The sequence below is a fragment of the Galeopterus variegatus genome, unplaced genomic scaffold (assembly GCF_000696425.1).
Source record: "Galeopterus variegatus unplaced genomic scaffold, G_variegatus-3.0.2 Scaffold13822, whole genome shotgun sequence".
Classification (NCBI taxonomy): domain Eukaryota; kingdom Metazoa; phylum Chordata; class Mammalia; order Dermoptera; family Cynocephalidae; genus Galeopterus; species Galeopterus variegatus.
In genome coordinates this window covers 21,959-33,078 of record NW_007739933.1, presented here as the reverse complement: position 1 = coordinate 33,078, position 11,120 = coordinate 21,959, and the positions used below count along the sequence as shown (strand labels likewise).

Sequence of the window (11,120 nt, the reverse complement as noted above, 5' to 3'; positions counted from 1 at the left end):
ATATAGGAAAGCTCTGTGTAGAGAAGACAGCTTGGCACTGTCTTGAAAGTGGTTGGAAAAAATATATGAATGAAGAATAACAAAAGTTAAAGATGTAGACACATATGTACCTTGACACCATCAGTTAAAATTAAAAAGGCAGAAATTGACTGGATGGAACTAAGAGGCTTATGATTACTATGGTTAGTAATGAAAAAGCCAACAACTGATTGGGTATTCATGAATTCCTCCAGTAAATACTTATTAAGAGATCCTGGTACCTGGCACCATGTCCACCAGCATTGCAATCTGACATCTGTTCTCCCGTCAACCTCAAACATTTCTTTTCCCTACTACACATGCAATGTCGTAGCCCTCTATCTTTCCTCCTTCCTCACTTTTCTCGCCCACTTCCCTTTCAGACCTGTCCAACTCATCCATCAAAGCTCATCCTAGAAGTCACTTTTCAGTCAAATTAACACCTTCTGCCACCCTTGCGATGCTCTGGGTGGGTGTGCCCCATGATCACCATTATCACTGCCCTTGTCCCAGTACATCCTGATTGCCTATGTGTCAGTCTCCTCCCTTACACTCTAAGAGTCCTTGCCTCCGAAGAGCTTTTGCTCACAATTTTGGGAAGAAGGGAAGAAAAGAGGGAAGAAACAAAGGAGGATGTAAAGAAGGAAATCTTCTCACACAATACATTGTTCTGCCCCTGCAGTCCTCATCACAGCAAGTACAGCTGATAAGTGTCTGTAGTTTAAACCATTGCGGCTCCACCTGCTAAAGATCCACCAGCCATTAATTATAGCATTCCTCTCAACTATCAAATTATTATTGACTATTTGTTGATGTATTATGAATTAATCACTCATCAATATTAATCACTGATCTCAAATGAGAACGGTGTTCTTGGTTAGTATCTAATTGTGATTGCTGAAAAGATATTGACCTAGCTTTTATTTGTACAAATGGGTGAGGTAAGAGTAGGAGGAAAGGCATCTGTAAGCATCCTATCATGACTAGAAGTTTTTCTTTCAAAAGTCCCACCATAACAAATCTCAATACACATGGGAACAATTTTCTCCAGGGAAATCAGGTCATTGGTGCTGAATTTCTCTTTACAGCAAGGTGTCTTGTTGGCATTTTGGTTTTGCCTTCACAAAGGGAGTCAGAATATCTACCTCATTTTTTCCAAACTATTTACATTTCTGCCAGTGTCAGATTATTTCTGGCTGTCATGCTTGCCTACCTCCATGTTGTTGACTTAATAAATCAAACTTACCTGAATGTCCTCAAAAGTGGCCAGGAAGGAGAATATGACTTTTTTTTTTTAATAACCACACACTGCCAAGCATTTTGACTCCTTTGCACTTCTAGAGCTAAGGAGACATTCCCATTACCCCACAATGTCCCCTATTAGTTCTGTGGTTTTATTAAAACCTTTTCTCTTTCATTAAAATAAAAAGCCTCTGAAAAACTACAGTTACAGATTTTCTGCAACCCACAATTTATAGCTGCTACTTGCAACCTTCAAAAGCTTTTAAAAATAGTATCAGCTCTATTATTCTACATTATGGTAATTGTAGTAAAGATTTAAGAGGCACTTTAAGACTTTTTAGCTCTACAGTATATTTCTGTTCCAATTTCTTGCTTAGGCATTTGGGAGACAAGCCTTATTTAAAAGCCTTACCCTCTGCCCCCTGATATACAGCTTCCCTCTTAACTACAGTAGTTAGACCTCACTGAACAATTAGGGAAGCTAGGTCTCCAATTAGAGCTCAGCAAAACATGGGGCAGAGCACCTCTTTCCAGAAGCCCGTTCCATTTATATGCACCTGGCAATAATCAAAATTTTTCTCCTGTGCTAGGAGCCTTTGACCTCTCTGTTATGCTTCACATTCTTTTGCTAACTCCCCACCCCTCCTTTGCTCCCCTAGGAAATCAGTGCAGATAATCACAAGATTAAATAACTCCAATGCCACTGCTGAATCGTTCAAAGACATTAATATAACAAACGCCCAAGGGGCCAGAGGAATTTATGTAGTATTGAAATTAAGCTGACCTCACCCTATCTTCCACATAGATCTGTTCTTTCTAGTTAACCTGTGTTTTTCTCTTGTTGCCCAGTCTAGGATGGTTATAATTCAAAACAACCAAGGAAACAGCTAATGGAATTTCCACAACTGTGAGCATGCACAAATCCCGATCTGGCATTGTCTTTTGTATTCAAAACACCAAATGGGATGAGCATTTTAAACACAATTCCCTCCACAGACCACATTGCTAAGGCATTCTTCTTGGGCATAAACCATATGGAAAAACCATACATTCTCTGTTCCTTCCCTTCCCTCCTTTAGGAATTCAGTAGCATCTGGACAACACAAATCTGTAACAGTCCCTGACTCTGCAAAGGATAGAGCCAGGTCCCAGACTTTCCTTGTTCCGACTTGAGCCCTCCTACTGCAGACCCACAATATTTTATTGTGTCAACAATTATCAGCCGGAGAGCTTTTTGTATGAACTTGCTCACTGAGCACATTTTTGCCCAATTCCTAGCTTTCTTTCACAGAAAAGGATAGCTCTATTCCATACCCACAGTAAATAATCTCAAGTGTTTCCACTTTGTTTTGCCTTGCTCCAAGTTTCCATGTAAATTTCAGAATAGTGAAACACAGAGATTCCTGCACACTGGTATTTTATGATTTTAATTTGCTCCAAAGCTCTGAATTTCATTATATTTTCCCATTTGTTGCATGGGATTTTTACAGTTAACAGATGTTCACTTAATAGAGCTTCCTAGTGAGCAAATCAGTTTTTTCCCTCTGGTATTCATGTAACTTTCTAGTTCTGCAGTAGCTGTTTCTGGTGCCTGCCAAGCTATCTGGCAGTGGAAGCTCAAATCAAAACGTGCAACAGCAGTTTGTAAATGTATATTCTCCTTCCTTCAGTCTCATTCGCTCCAATTTAACTCCTTCCTCGTTAACACCCTGTGAGAAAGCCGGCAAGGGGAAAACACCAACTTCGAAACTAGATAGGTTTCACAAGCAGATGAAAAGATATTCTGCACCCCATAAATATTTTCTTAGCCTCCAGCCACTGCAAATGCCAAAAATTTTAATGCATCCGAAATTATAAAAGGAAGAGTTTCCCAAACAACTGTCCTAGGCCAGTCCCCAACTAATAAGTTGTCTAAGTGTTCTACTCAAATATATTTCAGGACATTAAAATAAGTCACTATACTGAAGCAAAGTCCTTGTCCCCGGAATCCTGACTTGTCTGCTTACAGTTACTTACCTAGGAAAGTAAATGTTCTGTGGGTGTCTGCAGAGGCTGTATCAGGGATTAGAAACACAACCTAAAATCTGAGTAGCCAGCGCCTCTTCAGTACTACTGTTCGATTCAGGATACAAAGAATGACCTCTCAGGACAGGTCAGTTCGGATCCCAAATTACCCGACAAGGAGCAGAAGCGCAGGGCAAATTTCCTTACAAAGAAATGGAAGATCACAACTTGCTAGAAGTCCTCATTGTTATTTCTTGGTAGGATTCCTAAGGTTAGGGCTTGTGACAAGGGAAGGATAAGAATGGGGGTGGAGCACCAAGGAGCAACCAGCCAGGGAGGGGGCACCGGCACTGAAGAACTGCGCCAAGTGCCAGAAGGAGGTCGCCCCACACTGGCCCAGGTGGCTGCCACAGCCACCTCGCTCAGGGTTTGGCAAGACCGGGTGGTGGGAGCTGCTCATGTTGCGTCCCTCTTCGTGCTGAGACAGTTGAGAATGAACCATTGGGTTCCTTTCTCTTTTCTGTCATATGCTTAAGAGCAGAGTGCTGATTCACTGCAGTAAAATCAGAAAGGTAACAGACCCAGTTCCAGGTGGTAAGTTGAAACCCATTCACAAGGCAGAGCAGGGTATTCCCACCAAGTCAGCTCAGCCTGCAAATAGGGGAACGGGCAGGGGACAGGGCATTTTCCTAAATGTGCAGAGGGATAAGGTAGGTCACGTTCCACAGCCATGTTTTCATTCCCCCAAAGAAACTCACATTCATTGTGCAGCTGCAAATAATTACCAGGTAAAGATACGGTCACTGTATGCCATTATCCGAATGTTTCTGTCCCTCCAAAATTTGTATATTCAAATCCTAAACTCCAAGGCGATGGTGTTAGGAGGTGGGGTCTTTGGAAAGTGATTAGATCATGGGAGTGGAACCCTCATGAATGGGATTCAATGCCCTCATAAGAAGACACGAGAGAGCGCTTTCTCTTCATTCTACCATGTGAGGATGCAGGGAGAAGACCCTGACACGGGCCCTCACTAGTGAGACCATGCTGGCACGCTCAGCTCCAGATCTGTGACAAATGAATGTGTCATTTCATCTCCCAGTCTATGGTCATTTGTTACAGCAGCTGGAGCTGACAAAAACATCGTGCTTGGGGCTCTGGGACCACATAGCTGACTGGCAAGGGATTTGAAGCAGCTTCTCCTTAAATAGGGAATTTAAGGGAAGGGACATCTTGTCAGCCACATCTTGTAGAGGCTGACAGTGTGAGTGGAAAATGGAGCCAAAGAGCATCTTCTAGATAGTTTTCCTTCCGGTGCTATCCAGCCCAGAGAACCCTTGTCTACAGTGGCCGGGGAGCACTGACCTGGGGGTGGGGGGCAGGCATGATGTGAAAACCCAAAATTAACACCCAGAAATCTAGTTTCCTTTTAAAAATGGCTTCAAATAAGCCAAGAAAAGACATGGAGGAACTGTAAGTGCACGTTACTAGGTGAAAGAAGCCAATCTGAAAAGGCTATGTACTGTATGATTCCAACTAAATGGCATTCCGGAAGAAGAAAAATGCTGGGGCTGGTACAAAGATCAGTAGCTGCCGGGTGCTGGGGGGAGGGAGGGATGAATACGCAGAGCACAGGGGATTTTCAGGGCGGTGAGGCTGCTCTGTACGACACTATAATGGTGGACACATTTGTCCAGATCCACAGAATGTACAATGCCAAGAGTGAACCCTAATGTAGACTACGGACTTTGGTCATAAGGATGTGTCATTGTAGGTTTATCAACCGTAACAAATGTACCACTCTGGTGGTGGCACTGATCATGGAGGAAGCTGTGTGTACATGGAGAGGGGAGGGCGTGTGTGGAAACTTTCTGTATCTTCTGCTCCATTTTGCTATGAATATAAAACTGCTCTAAAAAATTAAGTCTATTTAAGGAAAAAAAAGGGGGTGAAAGGAATTTGGGAATGTCTTCATATGTTTCCCTTCTCTCCTGATTAGAGACACCTAACTATCTGCAAAAGACTTGGTCCTCTTTGGATCGTGTATAGAGCTGTCTAGTTTTCTAACACAATCTCTTCCAATGCCCTTGTCTAGAATGTTTATTCTCTGACCAGCTGTCCAGTCTTGCTGTGGCATCTATAGCTGCTGCGTTAATCATTTCTCAGGACTCAGCCAAATTTCCCCTCTTCATGAAGTTCTCCCTGATCCCCACCATTTATCCTCAACTGAATTAATATGTTTCATTTTTGTAGCTGGGAAATACTTTATTTTCTGAATGTCTTATTTGTCGGGTATATAAAGCTAAGGCCATGAGCACTTAAGATATTCACCTGAATTCTCACAGATGGCTAAACTCTGAGCCAGAAGTTAAACCCAAGTGTCTGAACTTCCACCCGAATCACTTTTTACTGTCTTTTTTACAATCTACTATATCATAATTCTTTTAATTTTTATCTTCCTCACTATTCCTTTTTCCCGAAGCATTTTGAAGTTTACTGAGTATCTCTTACATGCTACGTGCTTTAAATGCATTTCTTCCTTCCATCCTAGGACTGCTGAAAGGTGGGTTTATCAGTCAATGTCTAGTCAGAAAAAGGGAAACCACTCTGTTTCAAATATAGGAAATTTAATGCAGGAAATCACACAGGTGATGGAGAGTTGAGAAAACCAACAGGAATGGTAAGGCTACCCAGTATTTAGTAAAAACAGGAAGCTGTGACCCCGGGCAGGAAAGACAAGGGAGAAGGCATGTCACCAGAGTCCTGGGTCAATACCATTAGGGAAGCTGAAGCCATGGCCAACTTGTCCAGTGGGAACTGGAGCAGTAGAAAGAGATGCAGCTATTGCCAGAGAGGGTGCACAAAACCGAGAGAGGAAGAAATACTCTATCCCCTCTCTTCCTCCACTCCTCTACTCTCCCGTCAGTACTTTCCTTTGACCAAACCCAGAATAAGCCAGCTGAGAAGAGAGTTTGCAGGTGTCAGCCTCCACTGTGGTTCAGAGATGAGGAAGGGTGAAGAATGGCTCTGAGAGCACAGAGGCAAATATCCCACATGGTAAGTACCATCAGCTCCATTTACCAGCTCAGGAAATAGGCTGAGAGCTGAGATACTCACCCAACACTAGGTATTTAATGTGATCAACTGTGCAACGCTGTGCAACTTCAACACTGTGCAGTTGATTCCATTGCCTACAGTCTCTCACTGCCCTACAATCCAGTCAGATGCCCATAATCTCTCACTGTTCTGTCTTTGCCCTCACACAAAGAACACACAGTAGGTGTTTCCCGAGTGCCCAGTGAGCTGGATGAAACGCCAGACAAGCAGCCTGCTCTCTTCACATGTGCAGGCCTCCCTATGCGAGTTTCCAGAAGCTATTGCTTCTAACTTTAGAAAAAGTCTCATTTTTTCCCCATTTGCTGGAAAGAGAGATGCCATTATGGACTGCCCAAATCATGAACTTTCCTGGAGGATGGTTCAGAGTTAATCATAAGGGGTTTATGTCTGGAATAATATGGAATGGGATTGTATTTATGAGCAAAGGCTTTGGAATTAGACCGAACCATACACAACCCTTTTCTTTGCCACTCACAAACTGTGTGGCCCCAGGGGAAGTGCATTCACCTCTCTGAGCATTGGTTTTCCCATGGGTGAAATTAAAATAATAGGACTTATCATGAAGGACTGTTAGGAGAATTAAATTAGATCAGTTATATAAAAGATATGGTATGGTGCTTAATGCTGTTCAAGTGCCTAAAAAATATAAGAAAATATAATAATAGATATTCAGAAGAACATTCCTCAAGAAGGAATAGAACATTACACAGACCAAAAAGTAAGACCTCTCTCAAGTACTCCTACAATAATTCATGATTAAACAATAACTTGGCAATAATAAGCCAGCAATCCTGGTCAGCAGCGAACACCAGGGTCCTTACTCATACCAAGGGGGGCATTTTAACTGTTTTTTGGTTCTTAATTGGCAACAAGTTAGTAAGCCATGACTTATAAGGAATTCCATTTATCTGCATCCAGCTGATCAATATTCACTCAGCATGCTTCAGTTCCTTGCATCTCAGAGGAATGAAATAAATTGTCAGTCAGCAGCACAATTTTGTTGTAATGGTAGTGGTAATTTTTTTTTCTTGCTAAATTATTCACCTTCTCAAAAAACAATTTGATAAATGTTTATTTCTTCATAATGCATTCCAACAAACGCTGATTTGTGACCCTTGCCGTGAACTGAATTTAAATTGTGGGGAGAGAAGGGCTCCATGAAAACACTGAGACAGGGCCATAGACAAGCTCTGAAGTTATCTTTTTCTTGCTCTCAGAGAGTGGGCTGGTCTCCCACAGCATGAGGGCACTAATTGAATTTAAGAGATGTAATAAGTGAGAAACACACACAAGCACAACCTGCAGTGTGAACACCAGCACTGCAGGCTTAGAGGGGGAGCCGGTGGTACAGCACCAGGAACAGTCCCACAGCCAAGGCAGAAAGACCAAACCTCAGGGTGGTGCTGACCAGTGGTGCACGTGAGGGGACAAGAGAGTCGGGGACAGATGAGATTCTGAGTGCCTTCTGGCATCAGAAAGGCTTTCCAACCAGAAGACCATATCTAAAAAATGATAGAACACACAGGGTTATTTTCTGCTTCTGAATAACCTCCTCACCACACCACCATTTACATGGTTCCCCAGTTTGAGAAAAAGTAAGTGCTTCTTGCAGGTAGGTGGGTAGGAAGGTGGTGCCTTCCTTGCAGCACCACCCCCAAGGGAGACTTCCCCTCCTAGTTCACCCTGTCATCCTCATGTCCTCAATGGCAAATGACTGAGGGTTTTACACGGTATCTTCTCTAAATATTTGAAAGGATTTAAATTAAGAAGAACTGAAGCTCAGTGTGCCAGGATCAGCAGGACAGAGAATTATTTTCCTTTGCACTGGAAAAAATACAGAAGCTAATGCAGGCTGCTTGGTGCTTGTCCTTCCCATGAAATCATGCTGATGGAAATTCCCTCTCAGTAAAGGCCCACCACACACCCCGCACTTTCATCCTCCCTGTCCATGAAGCAAATTGCTCAGCTTTAGTTTGGTTGATACCATGAACTTTTAAACAATCACATACATTTCCCATTTTAGGACATAGAAAGTTCTAGAAAAGTACTCATGCCAGATTCTTCAATGTAAGACTTTTTTTTAACACCATGTTTTGTGTACACAACTTTTACAGTACTGCAGTCAGAGGTTTGTGAGCTTTTATATTCATGGTAGCTACTGTTTCAGTGGCAGCCCTGAGCACTCGGTGACTCACCCTTTAGATTAGAAATGTCTAAGTTCAAATCCCTACAGAGGTCAGGAAAAATAAGAGTGAAGCCAGCCTCATCAGGGAGAATTAGAGGCCATGGTAGGAACTGAAGGCACCTTGAGAGTATGAGTCCCATCCCCAGAACTGCTACTGAGCTTCAGAAAGTTGCCCTCATGGGGGAATGAAATTTCAATATTGCCAGTTCTTCTAATCTTGTCAAAGAATTGCCACATGCTTCTAATTTTTTAAGAGCTTTTGGAAATCTGGATTTTATCTAAAATCAATTGGCAGCAAATTTGATAAAAATAAAACCAGCACAGTGCGGGCCAATATGTACAGCTGTGGTTTATTATTTCTAACCAGCCTTATCCTCTTCCAAAATTCTTAATACTTTGCATTAGGCTGTATTAGGCTGCAGTGAGAAATTAAACCAAATACATAGTGGGTCCACACAACAGAAGATTATTTCTTGCTCACATAACAGTCCATGGTTGTTCCAAATCAGTTGGGATGGGTGGGCACAAAGGATGGGTGGGAGGAGGTCCTGCTCCATACAGTCATCCAGGAAACCAGGGTAAGTGGTTTTGCTGTCTTCAGTATATAACTTCCAAGATCACCCTGAGAGTTACCTCCATTCCAGTGAATACTAGCTCCTCTCTCCTGTTCTTCCTACATGGAGGCAAAGGGGGAGGAGAGAGAAGAATGGGGTAAAAGATAAAAACCCTCCTTACTCCTAACAACATTTTCTATTAAGGATTTGGGGGTCTTACTCTAGGAAAATCTAGAGAAAAGCTGACATCTTGTATAAGTGCTCCCTTTCTGTTTTTTAAAAGTGACTGGTCATAGATATGATATTCCAAAGCTTGTCAAAGCAGGCGCATTCTCCACTTTCAGATGAAAAAAACCCAAAAGTTACCAGTGATTGCTAGTGATGAGCATTATTTCACGAACATCATAGAACATTAGAGCTGGAAGCATACTTGAAGATGGATCCCAGCCTCCTCACTTTAAAGATGCATGTTTGTCAATGGCCACACAACTTACTTGAGGCAGATGAACAATTAGAAAAATTCCAAACCATTGTTTTCTCCACTACTTTACATTTCTCTAAGCTACTGTGTAAATCCATTTTGTCCAATGGCTTAAAGAAATATTCTTGTAAGATGGTTCATCTTGTTCATAAATTTCAAAGGCCAATAGCAAAAGGAAAAAGCAGGGGGAATGTAGTGGGAATCCATCATTTTTACCTTCCCAATACCCTTTCTCCCTTCTTCTGGCAACAGCATTCTAATTTTCCTTTAAGGAACAACCTGTCACCCGTTCTGAACATTGTTTGACACCAGGACCATACCCCATACCCAGGAGCAGGCAGGTGCCCCAGACCTGGCCAATCCAAGCATGCCTTGTGTGGCCAGTGTCTGACTCAGGGATAAACACATATTCCAAGAAGGCAAACAGGCTCAGTTCAGGGATTTTTGTTTGGTTACTTGGGAAGACAAAACAGACTTCTGCTGAACTTGAAGAATAAATGAAAGGGTAAGCCAGGGGCTACTAGGCCTATAGAGTTGGAAAACCCTGCCCATACATGAAGCCGATGCAGTGGAAAACAGAGTTACCTGATGGAAAGAAAGTCCTGCATCCTCTAACATCATTTGAACCTCTGGATCTAGCTTTATGTAATGTCAGTCTTTTTGTTTGTTTTGTATAAGTCAATTTGAGCCAGGTGATAACAAGTCCTGCCAACAGAAAAAGCATTGCAGAGAAATCGGCTAGCATATCCAAGGGTGAAAACTCAAAACTGACAACATACGAACTGTTTATGAGGGAAGCTCCAGAACTTATAACAGGGAAACACAAAGATATAAACGGCAAATAACAATCACAGTAGTAAGTTCTCAATAAATGTGAGCCCTGTCAGGTTCTGCTTAAAAAGCCTTACAAATATTAACTCATGAAAATTTTACAACCTTGTATGGTAGGTATTATCATTATCCCCATTTTACAGATATAGAAAAGTTTCTAGAGGTAACTTACCCAAGATCATAAAATTAGCAAGTCTAAAGGCAGGAATCGAATCTTCATTCTATAAAATTCAAAGATGTAGTCCTCTTTGCTGCTGTTGTAACACCTTGGGAGATATTTCTTCACAGATGACATTGGCCCCCCAAAACAAGAGAGTTCCTATAATATGTTACACAAAATACAACTAGCTTTTTCACTTATTCAAATGATAATACTCTTCCACACTGATGATTTTACCTAGACTGAAGATAAGAAAACTTAAAGTCAAGTGGGTAAAGGACACAAAGAATAACTACAATTTGTACTTATGAACATGCTAATAATACTGATTTGATCATCATATATTGTACACAAATACTGATAATGAACTCTGTACCCCATAAATATGTAAAATCAGTTATGTTTCAAGTATAAAATTTAAAAAATTAACTTGTCAGAAACAAAAAACTAAAGTCGGGGCCAATGCTAGCCTATATGGCACCTCTGGGCAAATTGCAGCCTTTTTTCAAGGCTGATGATCATACTCTATCA

The 11,120-nt window shown here is 41.7% G+C and overlaps 1 long non-coding RNA gene across 1 annotated transcript; it reads right to left on the bottom strand.

Annotated features, from left to right (window-relative positions):
* Positions 1–8,996: 8,996 nt before the first annotated feature.
* LOC103581739 lies at positions 8,997–10,649 on the bottom strand. The gene is made up of 3 exons (XR_549685.1): positions 10,602–10,649; positions 10,184–10,303; positions 8,997–9,236 (listed from the first exon to the last, which is right to left on the bottom strand). It is a non-coding gene; the product is annotated as an uncharacterized LOC103581739 (long non-coding RNA).
* Positions 10,650–11,120: the final 471 nt, after the last annotated feature.